Source organism: Arachis hypogaea, chromosome 14, assembly GCF_003086295.3.
Source record: "Arachis hypogaea cultivar Tifrunner chromosome 14, arahy.Tifrunner.gnm2.J5K5, whole genome shotgun sequence".
NCBI lineage: Eukaryota > Viridiplantae > Streptophyta > Magnoliopsida > Fabales > Fabaceae > Arachis > Arachis hypogaea.
In genome coordinates, this window is record NC_092049.1 from 48,742,079 (window position 1) to 48,765,349 (window position 23,271).

At 37.3% G+C, this 23,271-nt stretch overlaps 1 non-coding gene across 1 annotated transcript; it reads right to left on the reverse strand.

Annotated features, from left to right (window-relative positions):
* Positions 1-20,712: 20,712 nt before the first annotated feature.
* LOC112745519 (small nucleolar RNA R71) lies at positions 20,713-20,820 on the reverse strand. The gene has a single exon (XR_003173443.1). It is a non-coding gene; the product is annotated as a small nucleolar RNA R71 (small nucleolar RNA).
* Positions 20,821-23,271: the final 2,451 nt, after the last annotated feature.

Here is a 23,271-nt window from a genome sequence, read left to right on the forward strand (position 1 = left end):
TAGAAACAGACAATGATTAAATGATTCATCTGATTGCTTGGAGCTAGCAACCCTTTATGTAGAAGGTGAGAATGTGTTTGTAAATGAGATTTCGGTGGAACACCAAACTTAGAATCCTTCATTCTCCCTTAAATTGTTTTGGTGTGCAACACCAAACTTAGCTCCTTATAATACAGGTGAATCTACTTAACCTTTTTATTGAACTAGCTATAAAAAAAAGAACTACCTCAGGTTGGGTTGCCTCCCAACAAGCGCTCTTTTAATGTCACTAGCTTGACATCCTTCATTCTTTGATCATGGGGGCTGAAAATCATAGTGCCTCAACTTTTCTCCTCTTACTGTGAACTTTCTTCCAGTCTCCTCTTTGATGATCTCTAAGTGTTCAAGTGAAAGGACCCGGTTCACAGTGTAATATTCAAATAATTGTGGAGACATCTTCATTGGTTGTGTGTTTAACACTACTTTATCCCCTGGTGAAAAGCCTTCAGTGGGGATTTTCTTGTTTTTCCACCCTTTTGGCCTCTTCTTCTTCTCTTCTTTCTTAGGAGATGATTCATGCCTTAGTGGTTCTTTATCTGGAATGTTGAGGTTCTCATCTGGGGGTTTTGGATCTAGTTCCTCCTAGATTTCTTTGGTCTGTTGCACCATCTCCACTTCTTTCAAGCATGGATGTAGAAGTCTTGGAGTTAACTCATTGACTACCTCCTTCAAACTTTGATCTCTGGCCTTATCCTCCGCACATTCTTCTTCTTGAGTGGGCTCATGTGGGGTTTTAAAAACATGGAATGCTAGGTGCTCATCATGCACTCTCAGCAACAATTCCCCTTTTTCAACATCTATCAATGCTCTGCCCGTAGCAAGAAAAGGCCTCCCCAAGATGATGGGAGTGTTAGGGTCTTCCTCCATATCCAGGATGACAAAATCAACTGGGAGAAGAAATTTTCCCACTTTTACCAGCACATTCTCTACAACTCCAAGTGCTTGTTGAATGGACTTGTCAGCCATTTGAAGAGTTATTCGAGTGGGTTTCAGCTCAAAAATTTTAAGCTTCCTTATAAGAGATAGAGGCATCAAGTTTATACTTGCACCAAGGTCACAGAATGATTTCTCAATAGTTATGTTTCCTATGGTACAAGGTATATAAAACCTTCCAGGATCATCCTTCTTCTCTGGTAGACCTCTTTGGAGAATAGCACTACACTCCATTGTCATTTCAATAATCTGTCCTTCCTTCAAGGGTCTTTTCTTTGTTAGCACTTCTTTCATAAATTTAGCATATAATGGCATTTGTTCAAGTGCTTCTAAGAAAGGAATATTGATGCTGAGTGTCTTGAATATGTTCAGGAACTTTGAGTATTGCTTATCCTCGTTTTCTTTTTTGAATCTTTGAGGATATGGAAGTTTGGGGATATATGGCTTCATCCCTTCCTTCTTTTCTTGTAGTTGTGTTTCAGGGATGTCCTTATCTCTCTTTGAGCTTTTTGAATTCTTGGTCTTTCTATCCTCTTCACTTCTCTCTTCTGTCTCTTCTTGTGGAACTTCTCTGTTGTGTTCTTCTTGATTGATGGCTTCCTTCTCCCTAGTCTTTTCACTTCCCACTATGATTGCTTTGCACTCCTCCCACTTTGTAGATTTTCCTTTGTCCTTTGGATTGGAGATTGTATCACTTGGGAGAACACTGGTTGGCCGTTCAGCTTGTTTGGCCAATTGTCCCACTTGTCGTTCAAGGCTCTTCATGGTAGCTTCATTTCTCTCTTGCATTTTGACCAAGCTTTGAGTGGACTGAGCAATTGCTTGTATGGCTGCCTCAAGACTTGAAATTCTACTTTCATGATGGTCTATTGGTGGTATGATGGGGGTGGAATGTGGTTGCTGGAAGTTATTTGTAGGGGTAGTGTGGTAGTTTTGGGGGTTAGATATTGGTGCGGAAATGCTATTTTGATGAGTTTGTGGATTGTGGTGGGGTGGTTGATATATATTTTGTGGTTTCTTGTATTGATTATTATTAGTGTTTTGTTGGTCGTGGTTTGAGTAAGTTGTGTTTCTTGAGTTATTTTGGTTTGAGTTTTTCTGCCACGGTTGCTGGCTGTGGGTGTGGTTATCTCCCCATCTGAGATTTGGATGGTTCTTCCAGGATGGATTGTGGGTGTCACCATAGACTTCATCTTGGCCGGAGCTTTGGTTATGCACATATTGAGGTTGCTCCTGCTGCTGATCTTCTTGGTTTTCTTCATTTTGCCCCCCTTTGGTTGATGGTTGGCTTGTATTCACTGTTGCAACTTGCAAGCTATCAATCTTTTTAGCCATCTGCTCAAATTGTTGTTGAATCTGCTCCTGCATTATCTTGTTTTGAGCTAGGAGGATGTCAACCCCTTCCATTTCTAACACTCCTTTCCTTAGTGATGGTTGGCGTTGTCTCTGATGGCCAAAGAAATATTGGTTATTAGCCACCATGTCAATAAGATTTTGAGCTTCTTCTGCTGTTTTCATCAGTTGCAATGATCCTCCAGCTGAGTGGTCAAGTGATTCTTGAGCCTTTAGAGTGAGTCCTTCATAGAAGTTCTGTAGCTTGTCCCACTCAGTGAACATTTCTGGTGGACATTTCCTCAGCAGAGCCTTGTATCTTTCCCATGCTTCATACAGATTTTCAGCATCCAATTGCGTGAATGTTTGCACCTCAGTCTTCAGCCTGATGACTCTTTGAGGTGGATAGAATTTGGCTAGAAATTTAGTTATCAAGTCATCCCAACTAGTGATGCTTCCTTGGGGAAAAGTTTCAAGCCATTGTGCGGCCTTGTCCCTTAATGAGAACGGGAACAGCAGAAGCTTGTAAGTTTCAGGATTCACACCATTGGACTTGACAGTGTCACAAATCCTTAAGAAGGTAGATAGATGTTGATTTGGATCCTCCAACGGTCCTCCCCCAAAAGAGCAATTGTTTTGAACTAAAGTGATGAGTTGTGGCTTTAATTCAAAGTTATTTGTATTGACATTAGGGGTGAGAATGCTGCTTCCACAATGTCTAGCATTTGCAAAGGTGTATGAAGCCAATACTCTCCTTTGGGGTTGACCATTGTCGTTGGCCACTCCCACTTGTGGATTTGTTGGATTTTCTTCCATTTCTTGGTTTTCTTCTCAACCTCCAAAATGTTTCAGGATCAAAAGGTGTAGATTCATTGCTTTTTCCTCCTGACATAAACACAGAACCAGGAACTAAAATTAAGCACTCTATTGCTAGAGTGAAGTTAGTGTTAACTTAAGCAAAAATTCAAACAGTTAGTGGGTTAGTCAAAAATTAAAGAAACAGAAAAGAAAAGTGCTTGATCTAGATCACCACTTCACTTAATCATTGTCAATCTAATCAATCCCCGGCAACGGCGCCAAAAACTTGATGAGTATTTTGGTGAAAAATAAATTTCCTCCAAAACACACAAATCTAACCGGCAAGTGTACCGGGTCGTATCAAGTAATAAAAACTCACGGGAGTGAGGTCGATCCCACAAGGATTGAAGGATTGAGCAATTTTAGCTTAGTGGTTAATTTAGTCAAACGAATCAAGATTTGGTTGAGTGATTTGTGATTTGCAGAACTTAAATTGCATGAAATTAAAGAGAGCAGGAAATTAAATTGCTGAATCTTAAAGAACAAGAAATTAAATGGCAGAAACTTAGAGTGCAAGAAATGTAAATTGCGGAATCTTAAAGTGCAAGAAATGTAAATAGCTCGAAATGTAAAGGGGATTAGGAGTTGGATTTGCAGAAATTAAACAAAGAAAAGTAACTTGCATCAAACAAAAGAGTAAAAGAAGGTTTGGGTTGAATTGGATCTTGAAGCAGTAAAGTAAATGAACATTAAAAGCAAGAAACAAAATGTAAATTAGGAATTCAGATCTCAGGACCCAGAGACTAGAAAGCCAAGTCTAGATCTCAATGCCTTCCTAGATCCAACAAGAACAATTGCAAGGGAATTGTAAATTGTAAGGAAAGTAGATGAGAAACAAGTAACAGAAACGGAAATTAAATTACAGTAAACAAAGCAGAGAGATCCAAGGATGAGATTGAAACAGAATTCCTTCAATTCTCCAACCCAAGATCCAAGACAATTGCAATTGAAATAGAAAGCAATAAAATGAAGAGGAAGAGAAGTGAATTCTCTTTCTCCAAGACAAAGAAATTAAAGATCACTCAATATCCAAAGCTCTCCGAAAACTATTATGAAAATTCAAAAGGAAAGCTCTCCGAAGAACTTGAATTCTATCCTATTTATACACCTTCTTCAAATGATCTTCAAGCCTTGAGTTGGGCCTTTGCTCTTGGTGGAATTGGGTTGAAAGAGGCCTTGGTTGATTGCTCTTGAAGTTTGGAGAAGAACCAAAGTGAACCAATTGAACCGGTTTGGAGTTTTGCAAAAGTTGGACCAAAAGTTTGAGCAAAAGTTAGGGGGCTAACTTTTGCCCAAACTTTTCATATCAGCAACTATATCCATCTGATACCAACGTTGGTGCCAAAGTTAGGGGTCTAACTTTGGCCCTAACGTTGGCCTTACCTTGTGCACTTGTGGCGCCAACGTTAGCCACCAAGTTAGGGGGCTAACGTTGGTGCAAACTTTTGCTCCTCCCCTTGTGATTTTCATGTGCCAACGTTAGCCACCAAGTTAGGGGGCTAACGTTGGCGCAAACTTTTGGTGCCCAGGGAGGTTTTCTTCATGCCAACGTTAGCCTCAAAGTTAGGGGGCTAACGTTGGGGCTAACTTTTCAACCAAAAGTTTGTGCAAAAGTTTGATGCTAACTTTAGGTCCAACTTTTTGCTTCCTGGTTCAATTTCACTTATTCCATTGTCTTCTCTTTACTCCTAGCTATTCCTTCTTGCTTCAACCTTTCTCCAAGCTTTCTTCACCTATCATTAATCAACCAAACACATCAAAGCTATGCTTAAAATCATGAGATATTCATTCTTTCATAATATATGACAATTATAGTATAAAACCTCATGAAATAGCATGAATTCTTACATGGTTGATTAAATCAAAGGAAACATGAAAATCTAGCTAATTGGCTTGCTTGTAGCTCAAGAAAGTGCATAATTCTAATGAAAACAAAAGAAAAAGACTAGTTAAAATAGGCTAAGATGACTTGTCATCAATGGGTCTAGGAGAATGTTTGGATACTTAATTGAGAATTCTAAGGTCATGCCACCCAAGTAGAATCATGATGATCAATTTGAAGATGGGTGTCAAAACAGAGTGTGGGATCCCGCAAGGAGAATCAAATTTGGGAGCCCATGGCTTGTGTGGAACTCCATCAAGGCTTGGAGTTATCATTTTTGAAGACTAAAGCTTATTGGAGATTCAAGTATTGGTGGATGTGCAAGGATAGCTTCAAGCATAAGTCACCTTAAGAGGATCTCCCCATTAGTCCAACTTAAGGACAATAAACAAAAGTGCTAGGTGGGAGACACCCCACCATGGTAAATTCTTTTCATTTTTTCCCTTTTGTACATATTAGTAATTAGTTTAATTTCATATTTTGTTGAGTTTGTTGAGGATAATTGGTAGTTTAGTAGGTTAAATAAGGTTTTATGGTGTTTTGGTAGCTTGGTGCACGAAATTGTGATCTCAACTGTGCCAACAACTTGGTACACACGATCGTAATCTCAACTCTTTTTCACAACTCCGCACAACTAACCAGCAAGTGTACTGGGTCATCCAAGTAATAAACCTTACGTGAGTAAGGGTCGATCCCACAGAGATTGTCGGCTTGATGCAAGCTATGGTCATCCTTGTAAATCTCAGTCAGGCAGATTCAAATTGTTATGAGGTTTTGATAATTAAAATATAAATAAAATATAAAATAAGATAAAGTTACTTATGTAATTCATTGGTGGGAATTTCAAATAAGCGTATGGAGATGCTTTGTTGCTTCTGAACCTCTCCTTTCCTATTGCCTTCTTCCAACCATGCGTTACCTTCTTCCATGGCAAGCTGTATGATCCTCTCGGATGAAAATAAATCCATATGCGCTGTCACCGCATGGCTAATCATCTGTCGGTTCCCGCTAGCGTCAGAATAGAACCATTGCCCTTTTGCACACTGTCACTTGTGCCCCACATTCACAGGTTTGAAGCTCGTCACAGTCATCCCTTCCCAGATCCTACTCAGAATACCACAGACAAGGTTTAGACTTTCTGGATCCCGGATGCTACTCAGAATACCACAGACAAGGTTTAGACTTTCCGGATCCCGGATGCTACTCAGAATACCACAGACAAGGTTTAGACTTTCCGGATCTGAGAATGCTGCCTTTATTCTAGCCTATACCACGAAGGTTAATCTCAGATTCAGATGCTCTGTTGTCAGGAGAGACAATATGAATCATTGATTAGAAACCCAAGAGAATATACTCCGGCTATCGTCCAATGACTACGTTAAACATCATGTAGATCGCTTTGTGGTTGTCAGGCACGCAATCTTGGCTAAGCGAGTAACGAAGATTGGGTTATTGTTACGGGTCACCCCTTTATTCTGACTTAACTGAATTAAGTACGAGACTATATCTTGGAGAAGAAGTAGGCGTGAATTGAAGGAAAAGCAGTAGTAATTTCATTAATTCATGAAGAAAAGCAGAGCTCCACACCTTAATCTATGGGGTGTAGAAACTCCACCGTAGAAAATACATAAGTGAAAGGTCTAGGCATGGCCGTGAGGCCAGCCTCCAAACGTGTACAAGAGATCAAAAGTGATACAAGGATAGTCTCCAAATGATCTTCTGATCTAAAATAAATCACTAAAAGTAGTTTTTATACTAAACTAGTAGCTAGGGTCACAGAAAATAAGTAACTAAGTGCAGATAGTGCAGAAATCTACTTCCGGGGCCCACTTGGTGTGTGCTTGGGCTGAGCATTGAGCTTTACACGTGTAGAGGCTTCTCTTGGAGTTAAATGCCAGGTTGCAGCCTATTTGTGACGTTTAACTCTGGTTTGTAACCTGTTTCTGGCGTTTAACTTCAGAATAGGGCAGGAAGTTGGCGTTTAAACGCCAGTTTGCATCGTTAAAACTCATGAAATATATGGACTATTATATATTGCTGGAAAGCCTTGGATGTCTACTTTCCAACGCAATTGAGAGCATGCCAATTGGGTTTTTGTAGCTCCAGAAAATCAATTTTGAGTGTAGGGAGGTCAGAATGCAACACCATCTGCAGTCCTTTTTCAGCCTCTGATTCAGATTTTTGCTCAGGTCCCTCAATTTTAGCCAGAAAATACCTGAAATCACAGAAAAATAGACAAACTCATAGTAAAGTCCAGAAATGTGAATTTTGCTTGAAAACTAATAAAAATATACTAAAAAGTAGCTAGATCTTACTAAAAACTGCCTAAAAACAATGCCAAAAAGCGTATAAATTATCCGCTCATCATAGCTGTTTGGAGGTTTAGAATGCTTGGATTGGTGCAAAAACATAGAAAATTTTTGAAAAACAGAGCACCATCCACGCATACGCGCACTGCTCGCGTACACGTGCATTAAGCATTTTCACCCCTCCACGCACACGCACCATGTACGCGTACGCCTGGATTGAAAAATGTCATCCCTCCATACATTGACCCGAGAGTTGCGCCTACACTGCGCCAGCACCATGCCTGAAAAAAAAAAAAGAGGGCATCCGCGCACAAGCGTGCTGTGCGCGCGCGCATTGGTGGTGCATCCCACACTCCTGGTACAAAAACCAGAGAGTTATGCCCAGTTGGTGCATATTATGTGCCTGCGACCCACGCGCAAGCGTGCATGACGCGTACGTGTCGGTCACCATCTTTACATCCACGTATATGCGTGCTATGCGCGTACGCGTCGCTTGTCCCGCCTGCCTACCCACGCGCACGCGTGCTATGCGCGTACGCGTCGCCCTACGCGCCCTGTTTTCCCCTGTTCTGCCCTGTTCTTTTATATGTTGCATTTGCATATTATCATTCATTGCATTTTAATTTTGTTTTTATAGCTTGTTCCTATTTTCTTTTCTAAGTTTCTTATTTTAATAATGGTGTTAAATTGTTGAGACTTTCTTGGTCAGTATTGGTGCTCTGTGACTTGTTGCATTAATTGTCATATTCACTCTACACACAAGATTAGTTCTTTAGTCCTTCTTAACCCATGATTCCTTGTTTTTGTACCTCATTATCATTGAGTTAGGATAGGACCAATTGCTCTCATGCTTATCACTAATCTTGTTTGTGTCAACTCTTTCTTATTTAAATTTGATGCTTTTGAGTGTTTTCTTCATGCTTTGACTTTACTCTTGCATCAAATATTAGTTAATATGCCTTTTCTTGAATTGCTTTCTCACTCACATGCGTAGCTAACATATAGTGAGAACCCTACTTTTATTTGGCATTAGCCCAGCCTATGTTCTAATTGCTTTCATATCTTTGTTGTAGGCTTAATTTTCTTTCTTTTTTCTCTCCTTTGAGGTTGGCCACCAAGAAGGAAAGGAATGGAAAAGCTTCAAATGGGGCAACAAACAAGTTCACCCGCACAATCCTTTGAAGAAACTCATCAATTTTAGCTACCCGTCCACCTTGCTCTTCTTTGCATGCACCGAGGACGGTGCAAATTTCTAAGTGTGGGGAGGTCGTCCGACCAATTTTCATGGGTAACAATTTTCTTTTTCAACACCATTCTTGTGTGCATTGTTCTCTTTCTATGATTGTAATCTTTGATTTGTTTGATTCTATATGTCCATTATTCCATGTATACATGCATTTATATGATTGAGGCCATTATTTCATTTAACTCACTTACCCAAATAGCCTACCTTTCATCAACCATTGTTAGCCAATTTTGAGCCTATTTAATCCTTTTTATTCTTAATTTTAGCACATCATTACCCCTAAGTGAAAAATAATAAATGTCCTTAATTTGGATCTTTGATTAGCTTAGGCTAGTGAGGGTGTGTATCAATTGGGTATGGGAAACTTCGGACATTGGTTGAGGTAAAAGTGCATTTTGTATTTTTGTTAGAAATCATGGAATTGGGTACATGCTTATGCATTAAATGTGTAAAATTATATGCATTGGGACGTTTGTATATACTTTAAAAAAAATGAAAAAAAAACATATATATATATATATATAAGAAAAAAAATATAGAAAAAAAAGAGAGAAAATAAATAAAAAGGAGACAAAAATACCCCAAAGTAAAGTTCAATAAAAATCAATACATATGGAATGTGAATTAAAATGAATGCATGAGTGATGAGCGGATAATTTATACGCTTTTTGGCATTGTTTTTAGTATGTTTTTAGCATGTTTTAGTTAGTTTTTATTATATTTTTATTAGTTTTTATTTAAAATTCACTTTTCTGGACTTTACTATGAGTTTGTATGTTTTTCTGTGATTTCAGGTATTTTCTGGCTGAAATTGAGGGACCTGAGCAAAAATCTGATTCAGAGGCTGAAAAAGGACTACAGATGCTGTTGGATTCTGACCTCCCTGTACTCGAAGTGGGTTTTCTGGAGCTACAGAAGCCCAATTGGCACGCTCTCAATTGCGTTGGAAAGTAGACATCCTGGGCTTTTCAGCAATATATAATAGTCCATACTTTGCCCGAGATTTGATGGCCCAAACCGGCGTTCAAAGTTAGCTCAAGAATTCCAGCGTTAAACGCCGGAACTGGCACCAAAGTGGGAGTTAAACGCCCAAACTGGCACAAAAGCTGGCGTTTAACTCCAGGAAAAGTCTCTACACGAAAATGCTTCAATGATCAGCCCAAGCACACACCAAGTGGGCCCGGAAGTGGATATTTACGTCATTTACTCATTTTTTGTAAACCCTAAGCTACTAGTTCTCTATAAATAGGACCTTTTGCTATTACACACAAACAGACACCTTTCATATACTTTCATAGTTCTTTTCACGTTTTGGGGCTGGCCTCATGGCCATGCCTAGACCATGTTCTTATGTATTTTCAACGGTGGAGTCTCTACACACCATAGATTAAGGTGTGGAGCTCTGCTGTACCTCGAGTATTAATGCAATTACTATTGTTCTTCTATTCAATTCAGCTTGTTCTTATTCTAAGATATCACTTGTTCTTCAACTTGATGAATGTGATGATCCGTGACACTCATCATCATTCTTACCTATGAACGTGTGCCTGACAACCACCTCCGTTCTACCTCCGGAAGGTCTAAATCTTGTCTGTGGGGTGTTAGTGACAGACGCAAAAGAATCACTGGATTCTATTCCGACATGATCTAGAACCGACAGATGAATAGCCGTGCCGTGACAGGGTGCGTTGAACATTTTCACTGAGAGGACGGGATTGTAGCCACTGACAACGGTGATGCCCAACATACAGCTTGCCATGGAAAGGAGTAAGAAGGATTGGATGAAGACAGTAGGAAAGTAGAGAGACGGAAGGGACAAAGTATCTTCATACGCTTATCTGAAATTCTCACCAATGAATTACATAAGTATCTTTATCTTTATTTTATGTTTTATTTATCTTTTAATCATTCATCCTCCATAACCATTTGAATCCGCCTGACTGAGATTTACAAGATGACCATAGCTTGCTTCATACCAACAATCTCCGTGGGATCGACCCTTACTCACGTAAGGTTTATTACTTGGACGACCCAGTGCACTTGCTGGTTAGTTGTGCGAAGTTGTGATAAAGAGTTGAGATTACAATTGAGCGTACCATGTTGATGGCGCCATTGATGATTACAATTGAGTGTGTCCTGATTTGTGCGGTCGGCACGAGTGCAGCCTCGCGTTCGCGTAACTCTCTGTTCAAAACTCTTTTTGCCAAATTTTTGGGTGACGCGGTTGCGTGGTTAACGCGATCGCGTGAATGGCCATTTTTGGAAAACGACGTGGCCGCGAGGGGAACGCGTTCGCGTGGTAGGGCTTGTGCTTCTAGCATGGTTCCATCCCCATTCCAGCCCAGCATACTGCCATACACCACTTTACATCGATTTTACAGAGCCACGCATTCGCGTGGGTGACGCGGACGCGTGGGGAAGCTATTTTTCAAATGATGCGGCCGCATCGGCAACGCGGTCGCGTGGATCAATTTGTGCCAAAGGCACGCCTCCAGCCACACTTTTGCGTGACTCTCTGTTCAATTTTCTTTTCTTCCCAATGCACTGGTGACGCGGACGCGTCGGCGCGTCACGTGCGATTTTTTTTTTATAATAATACAGTATGTAGAATGCAATTGTAATATGAATGTTATGAGTAATTCCAGGTTCAATGAAATAAAATAAAATAAAACTCAAAAATAAACAAAATGAAATAAAATTAAAATTGAAAAAGGAACGATCATACCATGGTGCGTTGTCTCCTACCTAGCACTTTTAGTTAAAGTCCTTAAGTTGGACATTTGATGAGCTCCTTGTCATGGCTGCTTGTGCTTGAACTCATCCTGAAACTTCCACCAATGCTTGGACTTGCAATAAGCTCTATCAATACTAAGTAAATTCCTCAAGCTTTGATGGGGTTCTTCACAAGCTTTGAGCTCCCAAAGTTAATCCTCATATATTCCTGGATCCCAAATCTTGTTTCTACACCCGTCTTCAAGTTGAGTATCATGATTCCATCCGGGTGGTTCAGCCTTAGAATTCTCACTGAATCATCCAAACAACTTCCCAGACCCATTCAATTGAGCTCTACACCAACCTTTGCATTTAAACTTTGAGCTTTCCACCATATTGAATCTTGCATGACGTCTCCTACCACTAACCATCTTCCTCTTACGCTTAATGCCATAAAGAGCTCTAAGCTGACCATTTCTTTCAAGTAAAGCATATTCAAGTGGAATTAGAAAGCTAAGGGATATGAATTTTACCCACTTGAATGTTGTGAAGGATAATGGCAACTTAGGGGGAGGTATTTCTAACGAATTTGCAAGCTCCACTCCCTTGGGCTCTTCTCTGACAACTTCCACCTCTTTGCAAGTTTCTTCAATATCAACCTCTTCCTCTTGGTAGGTTTCTTCCAATTCAATCTCTTCTTCATTGCTCACCAAGGGCATGGGAGGCTGTGCTTCTTCTTCTTTAATCTCCATCTCTTGACCAACCTCTTCCAAGTCTTCAACTATGATATGCCTTGGAGGTTGTACACCCTCCTCAACATCAAATGCAACCGTCTTGGAAGGAGGCTCTATGTCTTGACTTTCCCATGGAGGTTCAGCATCTCCCAAGTCTGCAACCACTTCTTCCTCTGCAACTATTATGGCTTCCTCCACTTGTTCCAATACAAAGCCATGTTCCTCAATGTCCACCGAAGTTTCTAGTGTTGATTCTCCACATGCAGCCATGGGAGTACTTTGAGTGCTCAGATTTTGAGAAGCTAATTGATTTATTAACTTGCCTAAGGCGGCCGCGAAATTTAGCACACTCTTATTCATCCTTTCTTGCCCTTGAAGAATAGCACTAAGGGTGTTGTTATCCAATGGAGGTTGGGGTGGATAGGAGGGTTCATTATTTTGGAGAAAGGGTTCATAATAGGAAGGTGGTTCTTCTTGATAAGGATATGGAGATGGTGAATATTGAGGTGGTGGTTCTGGGTGTGGTTCATATGGCGGTTGGTGTGGTGGATAAGGATTAGGGTCATATGGAGGTGAATGGTTGTAGGTGGCTTGTGAGTATGGTGGTTCAAAGCTGTGTTGAGGAGGTGGTTTATAGGCGTATGATAGGGCTTGTCGGTAATTACAAAGGGGTCCACCATAACTATTGTCTCGACATGCATTGGTAAATGGTCGTTGTCCATGGTAGTTTGGAAGGTGTTGTTGCCTAAAGGGTTGATCAGATCCTCGTGGCTCCATTCATCTCTAATTGTTCTGACTCTGCTGCATGTTCCTGTTATAGCTTCCATTCCTTACAACAGCATTAGAACCAAACTCAAAGCGATGGGGGTGAGAACTCATAATAACAAATAAAAATTAAAAACGAAAATTAAAACAATTTTAAATTAAAAGGTTATTGAAATTTAAATTTTGAATATAAAAATTAAATTTTGAATTTTGAATTTTGATTTTTGAAATTTAAATTTTGAAATTTGAATTTTGAAAAAGTCAACAATATAAGATAAAGTTTTGAAAAAGGTTTAAATTTTGAAAAGGTTTGATTTTTAAAATTTTAAATTTAAATTTTGAAATTTGAAATTTGAATTTACAATAAGATAAGATAAGATTTTGAAAAAGATATGATTTTTGAAAAAGGTTTTAATTTTGAAATTTAAAAATTTAGATAAGATAAGATAAGATAAAAAAAATTTTAAAATAAAAATCTGAATTTTTTTGTTTTAAATTCAAATTTCGAAAATTCAATTAAAATAAATAGAAAAGATATATTGTTTTTTTGAATTTAATGATGAAAGAGAAAAACAATAAAATGACACCAAACTTAGAATTTTTAGATCAAAGCAAAGAAAACAACTAAGAATAACTTGAAGGTCAAGATGAACACCAAGATCAAATTTTTGAAAAAAATTTTAATAACTAAATAAAAACCAATAACCTCTTAATTTTTGAAAAAGCAAAAATAAAAACAAAAATAAAAACAAATAAACAAGCAAAAAGCAAATATTTACAATAACCAATAATAAGGCACAGTTTTGCAATTCCCCGGCAACGGCGCCATTTTGAAGAAGCAAATGCTTGACGGTTTAAAATTCAGAACAAATTCCCGTTGCAAATATAGTTTCTAAACCAAGCAATCATCCTTTCTTACAAACATTTTGGTTGTCACAAGTAACAAACCCCTTTAAAATTGATAACCGAAGTATTCAAAGCTCGGGTCGTCTTCTCAAGGAACTGCAGGGAGATATGTTCTTATTATTGGTTATGAGTTTTGTAAATAGGGGGTTTTGAAAGTAAGGAACAAGTAATTTAAATGACAAGTAAAATAAATAAATAACTATAAAATAAACTCTTGGCAAGGTATGAAGATTCGGAAGTCCTATCCTAGTTATTCTTATGAGAATTGAAGTTAATCCCACTTAGTTAACCTTTACTAAAGCAAGGGAAAGTCAAGTGAACTAATTAGTTAGATCCCCAAGTCCTAGCCAACTCCTAAGGAAAGACTAGAGTTAGTGGAATTCTAGTCAATTAGCAGACATAACAATCAATCACGATAAGTTTGATAACTCAAGAGCCTCCAGTTAATCAATTAAAGCCAAGAATATAAAAAGCTAAATAAGAATCATAAACTGAAATACCTCAAATTATATTAAATAGAATATTCAAATCTAACATGGAAAAATTCATAAATTAAATTGGAAAAATAAATAAAAGGAACATTGAACCTGGAACTCAAAAGAAATTGTAAGTTGAAATAATAAAGTTGAAATCCTAATTCCTTTAAGAGGAATCCTAATCCTAAAACCTAAGAGAGAGGAAAGAATCTCTCTCTCTAAAAACTACATCTAAAACTAAAAATTATGAATTATGAAAGCGTATTTTTGAATGAATGGATTCTCCCACTTTATAGCCTCTAATCTTTGTTTTCTGGGACGCAAACTGGGTCGAAAACATCCCAGAAATCGCTGGAGAAGAAATCTGCCACGCTTATTTTCGTCACTGCGACGCGTCCGCATGGAGCACGCATTCGCGTTGTCTAGCGTCAGGGCAACTATGGCATATTATATATCAAATCGAAGCCCCGGACGTTAGCTTTCCAACGCAACTGAAACTGTGTCGTTTGGATCTCTGTAGCTCAAGTTATGACTGTTTTAGTGCAAAGAGGTCAGGTTGGACAGCTTTGCAATTCCTTCAACTTCTTGTATTCCTTCCACTTTTACATGCTTCTTTTCCATCCTCCAAGCCATTCCTGCCCTGTAATCTCTGAAAATAATTAACACACATATCAAGGCATCGAATGCTAATAGGAGAGGATTAATAATTAGCAATTTAAAGGCCAAAGAAACATGTTTTCAATCATAGCACAAAATCAGGAAGGAAAACATAAAACATGCTATCAGTATGAATAAGTGGGTAAAGAGTTGATAAAAACCACTCAATTGAGCACAAGATAAACCATAAAATAGTGGTTTATCAGGCGACGACAGTGCCGGCTTGGACCCTCGACGGCAGCGGCTTGACGGCAAGCTAACGCGGTCCCCATCTCTCTCTGCCCTTGCTCGCGTCTTCTTCTCTCTTCGGCGCCGCTCTCCCTCAGCTGGTTCTTCGACGATGATGGTGACGCAGTAGCTCCTGGTGGCCCTCTCTCTCCATTGACAGCAACTCGACGGCGGCGGCGAATCCAGCAGTGCCGCGTGACTCCTTCCTCCTTCCCCTCTCCTTTCCTTCCCCGGCGCAACCCTGTCTTCTTTTCTTTCTTTTTTTTGTTCCTTTCTTTCTTTCTCTTTTTGGTTGGCTAAAACTGCAAGTGTTAGGGATATTGTGTGTTAAGGATGGCGGCTGATACGGAAAAAGGGATTAGGGTGTTTAATTTTTAACACTAGGGTTTGGTTTGGGGCAATTTGAAATTAGGGATATTTTACTTACTTGGAGTTTGACAAATTCTAAATTAGATTAGGTTGTATTGTAGTAATTTTGAAATCTAATTTAATTCCTCAAAGTTACTTTAAAAATAATATTTAATTATCAAAACTTCATTTTATCACTTTTAATAAAATAATTCCTGAAAATAAACTCCTTATGAATAATTAAATTGAAGTTAACTCCTAATAATATTTTTTCGAAGATTATGGGTCTTACAGTAATTAAATTAATTATTCTTAAAATATTATTTTTTTTATTATTTTATAATTATTTTTAAACAAATATTAATTAAGATAAAATTGGAGATATTTAAGTTAATTTTGTTTATTCTTAAAATATAAAATATTAAATTCAAAAATCTTAAATATTTAAATTAAATGATATAAAACTTTTATATTTTTTTCAATTACTAAAATTTTAAATTATAAATAAAAAAATATTCCGTCTAATATATAAATTTCTAAAAATTTATTTTGAATAAATATAATAAATTATAAGTAATTTATTATTTAATTTTAAAATAATTTTAAACTCAAACTATCATTAATTTGACTTAAATATTTTTATTAAAATAAATTTTTGAATATAAAATCTTAAATAAATATAATAAATCATAAACAACTTATTATGTTAATTTTAAAAATTCAAAGTCTTACATTTAGTATGTTGAAACAAAATTTTTTATTAGTTACAAAAAATCATTAAATTTTGTGACAAATAAATAACTTGTTACAAAAATATTGTATTTTGTGATAAATTAATTTTTTGTTACAAAATATTTAGAGCTTTTGAAACAAATAGATATTCTGTTACAAAATATTTTGAATTTTTGCAACAATATAATCTTTTGTTATAAAACATTATAACATTTTGTAACAAAACAACAATTCTATACGAAAGCCAACATAATTTGTAACAAAAGAAATCAAGTTGTTACAAAATGTTGAAATGTTTTGTAACAAATTTTTTGTTATAAATGTTCTATTTTCTTGTAGTGCTTGAAGAACAAGTAACTCACATTCAAGCAGATACTGCAGATTATTGATGATAAACATGAAAATAAAGGAAGCATGAAAAGGATTAAGAATCATCAATAATGCAATTGAAGTTGGAGAATGGGATTTCTATCGGTAAAGAAATTCACAAATAATATCTTGTTGAAAGTATAGCTTCTAAACCAACAGAAAATCCTTTCGTACAAAAGTTTGGTTGTCACAAGTAACAAAACCCAATAAAAAAAAAAAACCGAAATATCTAAACCCCGGGTCATCTCTCAAGGAATTGCAGGGTAGTATGATTTATTATTGGTTATGAAAAAAGGTATATTTTTGGGTTTTTTGAAATAGGGAACAGGAAAATAAACTGGCAACAAAGTAAATTAATTATCATGAAAACCATTGCAAGGTATAAGAACTAGAAATCCCATCCTAGTTATCCTTATCAAGTGTGATGAGAATTGTTTATTGCTCCCACTTCGTTAACTGATGAGCGGATAATTTATACGCTTTTTGGCATTTGCTTTTACATAGTTTTCAGTATGATTTAGTTAGTTTTTAGTATATTTTTATTAGTTTTTAATTAAAAATCACATTTCTGGACTTTACTATGAGTTTGTGTATTTTTCTGTGATTTCAGATATTTTCTGGCTGAAATTGAGGGACCTGAGCAAAAATCAGATTCAGAGGTTGAAGAAGGACTGCAGATGCTGTTGGATTTTGACCTCCCTGCACTCAAAGTAGATTTTCTGGAGCTACAGAACTCCAAATGGCGCGCTTCTAATTGCGTTGGAAAGTAGACATCCAGGGCTCTCCAGCAATATATAATAGTCCATACTTTGCCCGAGTTTAGATGACCTAAACTGGTGTTGAACACCAGTTCCATGTTGCAGTCTAGCGTTCAGCGCCAGAAACAAGTTGCAAAGTGGAGTTCAACGCCAGAAACACGTTACAAACTGGCGTTCAACTCCAAGAATGACCTCTACACGTGTAAATCTCAATGCTCAGCCCAAGCACACACCAAGTGGGCCCCAGAAGTGGATTTCTGCATCATTTACTTATCTCTGTAAACCCTAGTAACTAGTTTAGTATAAATAGGACTTTTTATTATTGTATTTAGATCTTCGGATCAGATCTTTGATTAGTTTTATGCTATCTTAGACCTTTAGGGTGGCTGGCCATTCGGCCATGCCTGAACCTTCATCACTTATATATTTTCAACGGTAGAGTTTCTACACACCATAGATTAAGGTGTGGAGCTCTGCTGTACCTCATGAATTAATACAAAGTACTACTGTTTTTCTATTCATTTCAACTTATTCCGCTTTTTAGATATTCATTTGCACTTCAACATGAATGTGAAGATCATGACACTCATCATCATTCCCTATGTACGTGTGCCTGACAACCACTTTCGTTCTACCTTCGATTGAATGAGTATCTCTTGGATTTCTTAATCAGAATCTTCGTGGTATAAGTTAGAACCCATGGATGGCCATTCTTGAGATCCAGAAAGTCTAAACCTTGTCTGTGGTATTCCGAGTAGGATCCGTGAAGGGATGGCTGTGACGAGCCTCAAACTCGCGAGTGCTGGGCGTACTGACAGACGCAAAAGGATGGTGAATCCTATTCCACTATGATCGAGAACCTCCAGATGATTAGCCATGCAGTGACAACGCATCGGACCATTTTCACAGAGAGGATGGGAAGTAGCCATTAACAACGGTGATGCCGTACACAAAGCTTGCCATGGAAAGGAGTAGGATTAATTGGATGAAGACAGCAGGAAAGGAGAGGTTCAGAGGAACGAAAGCATCTCTATACGCTTATCTGAAATTCTCACCAATGAATTACATAAGTACCACTATCCTATTTTATATTTTATTTATCTTTTACTTATCAATTCATAAAATCAGTTGAATCCGCCTGACTGAGATTTACAAGGTGACCATAGCTTGCTTCAAGCCGACAATCTCTGTGGGATCGACCCTTACTCACGTAAGGTTTATTACTTGGACGACCCAGTGCACTTGCTGGTTAGTTGTACGAAGTTGTGAAACAGAATTAAGATCATGAACGTGCGTATTGAGTTTTTAGCACCGTTACTAAGGAAGTAAAGATCACGATTTCGCACACCAAGTTTTTGGCGCCGTTGCCGGGGATTGTTCGAGTTTGGACAACTGACGGTTCATCTTGTTGCTCAGATTAGGTAATTTTATTTTATTTTTAAGCTTTTTATTTCTTATTTTCGAAAAATACAAAAAAAAATTTTCTTCTTTTTCGTTTTTCAAAAATTAATTTTCGAAAAATCCAAAAAAATTATAAAATCATAAAAATAAAAAAATATTTTGTGTTTCTTGTTTGAGTCTTGAGTCAATTTTTAAGTTTGGTGTCAATTACATTTTTTCTAAAAATTTATGCATTTTTCGAAAATTCATGCATTCATAGTGTTCTTCATGATCTTCAAGTTGTTCTTGGTAAGTCTTCTTGTTTGATCTTGATGTTTTCTTGTTTTGTGTCTTTCCTTGTTTTTCATATGCATTCTTGAATTATTAATGTCTAAAGAATAAAAATTTATAAGTTTGGTGTCTTGTATGTTTTTCTTTTCTTGAAAATTTTTCAAAAATAAGTTCTTGGTGTTCATCTTGACATTCAAAGTGTTCTTGGTGTTCATCTTGACATTCATAGTGTTCTTGCATGCATCACATGTTTTGATCCAAAAATTTTCATGCATTGAGTCAATTTTGTGTTTTTTTCTTTCATCATTAAAAATTCAAAAATAAAAAAAATATCTTTCCCTTTTTCACTCATAAATTTTCGAAAATTTGAGTTGACTTTTTCAAAACTTTTTAAAAATTAGTTGTTTCTTATGAGTCAAATCAAATTTTCAATTTAAAAATCTTATCTTTTCAAAATCTTTCTCAAAAAATCAAATCTTTTTCATTTTTCTTATTTATTTTCGAAAATTTTTAAAAATATTTTTCAAAAATCTTTTTCTTAATTTTATCTCATAATTTTCGAAAATATTATCAATAATTAATGTTATGATTCAAAAATTTCAAATTTGTTACTTTCTTGTTAAGAAAGATTCAAACTTTAAGTTCTAAAATCATATCTTGTGATTACTTGTGAGTCAAGTCATTAATTTTGATTTTAAAATTCAAATATTTTTCAAAACTAATTTTAATCATATCTTTCTATCATATCTTTTTAAATCATATCTTTTTCAAAAAAAATTTGATTTTAAAATATCTTTTCTAACTTCTTATCTTCTTATCTTTTCAAAATTGATTTTCAAATTTTTTCAACTAACTAATTGACTTTTTGTTTGTTTCTTATCTTTTTCAAAACTACCTAACTACTCTTGCCTCTCTAATTTTTCGAAAATACCTCCCTCTTTTTCAAAAATTCTTTTTAATTAATTAATTGTTTTAAATTTTAATTTTAATTTTATTTTTTAATTTTCGAAAATCATCAACACCTTTTCAAAAATTATTTTCGAAAATTTCTCTCTCTCATCTCCTTCTATTTATTTATTCATCTACTAACACTTCTCTTCCACCCAAAAATTTGAACCCCATCCTCCTCTGAGTTCGAATTCTTCTCTTCTTCATTCTTTTTCTTCTTTTCTTCTACTCACACAAGGGAACCTCTATACTGTGGTAAAAAGGATCCCTATTATTATTTTCTGTTCCCTTCTTTTTCATATGAGCAGGAGCAAGGACAAGAACATTCTTGTTGAAGCAGATCCTGAACCTGAAAGGACTCTGAAAAGGAAACTAAGAGAAGCTAAAATACAACAATCCAGAGACAACCTTACAGAAATTTTCGAAAAGGAAGAGGAAGATGCTTGGTGACTTTACTGCACTTAATTCCAATCTACATGGAAGAAGCATCTCAATCCCGGCCATTGGAGCAAACAATTTTTAGCTTAAACCTCAATTAGTTTCTCTGATGCAACAGAACTGCAAGTTTCATGGACTTCCATCTGAAGATCCTTTTTCAGTTCTTGACTGAATTCTTGTAGATGTGTGATACTGTTAAGACCAATGGGGTTGATCCCGAGGTCTAAAGGCTTATGCTTTTTCCGTTTGCTGTAAGAGACAGAGCTAGAGTATGGTTGGACTCTCAACCCAAAGGCAAAGATAGCCTGAACTCTTGGGATAAACTGGTCACGACTTTTTTATCCAAGTTCTTTCCTCCACAAAAGCTTAGTAAGCTTAGAGTGGATGTCCAAACCTTCAGACAGAAAGAAGGTGAATCCCTCTATGAAGCTTGGGAGAGATACAAGCAACTGACCAAAAAGTGTCCTTCTGACATGCTTTCAGAATGGACCATCCTGGATATATTCTATGATGGTCTGTCTGAACTATCAAAGATGTCATTGGACCATTCTACAGGTGGATCCATTCACCTAAAGAAAACGCCTGCAGAAGCTCAAGAACTCATTGACATGGTTGCAAATAACCAGTTCATGTACACTTCTGAAAGGAATCCTGTGAATAATGGGACACCTATGAGGAAGGGAGTTCTTGAAATTGATACTCTGAATGCCATATTGGCTCAGAATAAAATATTGACTCAACAAGTCAATATGATCTCTCAGAGTCTGAATGGATTGAAGGAATCATCCAACAGTACTAAAGAGGCATCTTCTGAAGAAGAAGCTTATGATCCTGAGAACCCTGCAATAGCAGAGGTGAATTACATGGGTGAACCTTATGGAAACACCTATAACCCCTCATGGAGAAATCATCCAAATTTCTCATGGAAGGATCAACAAAAGCCTCAACAAGGCTTTAATAAGGGTGGAAGAAATAAGTTTAACAATAGTAAACCTTTTCCATCATTCTCTCAGCAACAGACAGAGAATTCTGAGCAGAATCTATCTAGCTTAGCAAATTTAGTCTCTGATCTATCTAAGGCCACTATGAGTTTAATGAATGAAACAAGGTCTTCCATTAGAAATATGGAAGCACAAGTGGGCCAACTGAGTAAAGGAATCACTGAAACCCCTCCTAGTACTCTCCCAAGCAATACAGAAGAGAATCCAAAGAGATAGTGCAAGGCCATTGATATAACAATCATGGCCGAACCTACAAGGGAGGAAGAGGACATGAATCCCTGTGAGGAAGACCTCCTGGGACGTCCAGTGATCAACAAGGAGTTTCTCTTTGAGGAACCAAAGGACTCTAAGGCTCATCTAGAGACCATAGATATTCCAATGAACCTCCTTATGCCCTTCATGAGCTCTGATGAGTATTCTTCTTCTGAAGAGAATGAGGATGTTACTGAAGAGCAAGTTGCCAAGTACCTTGGTGCAATCATGAAGCTAAATGTCAAATTATTTGGTAATGAGACTTGGGAAGATGAACCTCCCTTGCTCATCAATGAACTGAGTGATCTGGATCAACTGACATTACCTCAGAAGAAACAAGATCCTAGAAAGTTCTTAATACCTTGTACCATAAGCACCATGACCTTTGAGAAGGCTCTATGTGACCTTGGGTCAGGGATAAACCTCATGCCACTCTCTGTAATGGAGAAATTGGGAATCATTGAGGTACAGGCTGCCAATTTCTCATTAGAGATGGTAGACAAATCTATGAAAATGGCTTATGGACTAGTAGAGGATGTGTTAGTAAAGGTTGAAGGCCTTTACATCCCTGCTGATTTCATAATCCTAGACACTGGGAAGGATGAGGATGAATCCATCATCCTTGGAACACCCTTCCTAGCCACAGCAAGAGCTGTGATTGATGTAGACAGAGGAGAATTGATCCTTCAACTGAATGAGGACAACCTTCTGTTTAAAACTCAAGAATCTCCTTCTGTAACAATGGAGAGGAAGCATAGAAAGCTTCTCTCAGTACAGAGTCAACTAAAGCCCCTACAGTCAAACTCTAAGTTTGGTGATGGGAGGCCTCAGCCAAACTCTAAGTTTGGTGTTGAACTGTCATATCCAAACTCTAAGTTTGGTGTTGGGAGTATATAAAATTGACCTGATCACCTGTGTGGCTCCATGTGAGCCCACTGTCAAGCTATTGACATTAAAGAAGCGCTTGTTGGGAGGCAACCCAATTTTTATTTATCTAATTTTATTTTTATTTTTATTGTTCTTTCATGTTTTATTAGGTTCATGATCATGTGGAGTCACAAAATAAATACAAAAATTAAAAACAGAATCAAAAACAGCAGAAGAAAAATCACACCCCGGAGGAAGGACTTACTGGCGTTTAAATGCTAGTAAGGAGCATCTGGCTGGCGTTCAACGCCAGAACAGAGCATGGATCTGGCGTTGAACACCAGAAACAAGCAACATCCTGGCATTCAAACGCCAGGAATGCACCCTGAGAAGAGCTGGCGCTGAACGCCAGAAACAAGCATAGAACTGGCGTTTAACGCCAGAAACATGCTGCATCTGGGCGTTGAACGCCTAGAACAAGCATCAATTCAGCGTTTAAATGCCAGAATTGCATGCAAAGGCGTTTTACATGCCTAATTGGTGCAGGGATGTAAATCCTTGACACCTTAGGATCTGTGGACCGCACAGGATCATCTCAGCATCTGTAGACCCCACAGGATCCCCACCTACCTCCACTTATATTGTTCCCTCTTTTCAATATTCATCTTCTCTTCCCAATAAACACCCTTCCCTATTACCCTTTCACCACTCACATCCATCCACTCTTCCCCACAAACCCCACCTACCTTCAAAATTCAAAATTACTTTCCCACCCAAACCCCTCCCTCTCCTCCATATTTTCTCTTCTTC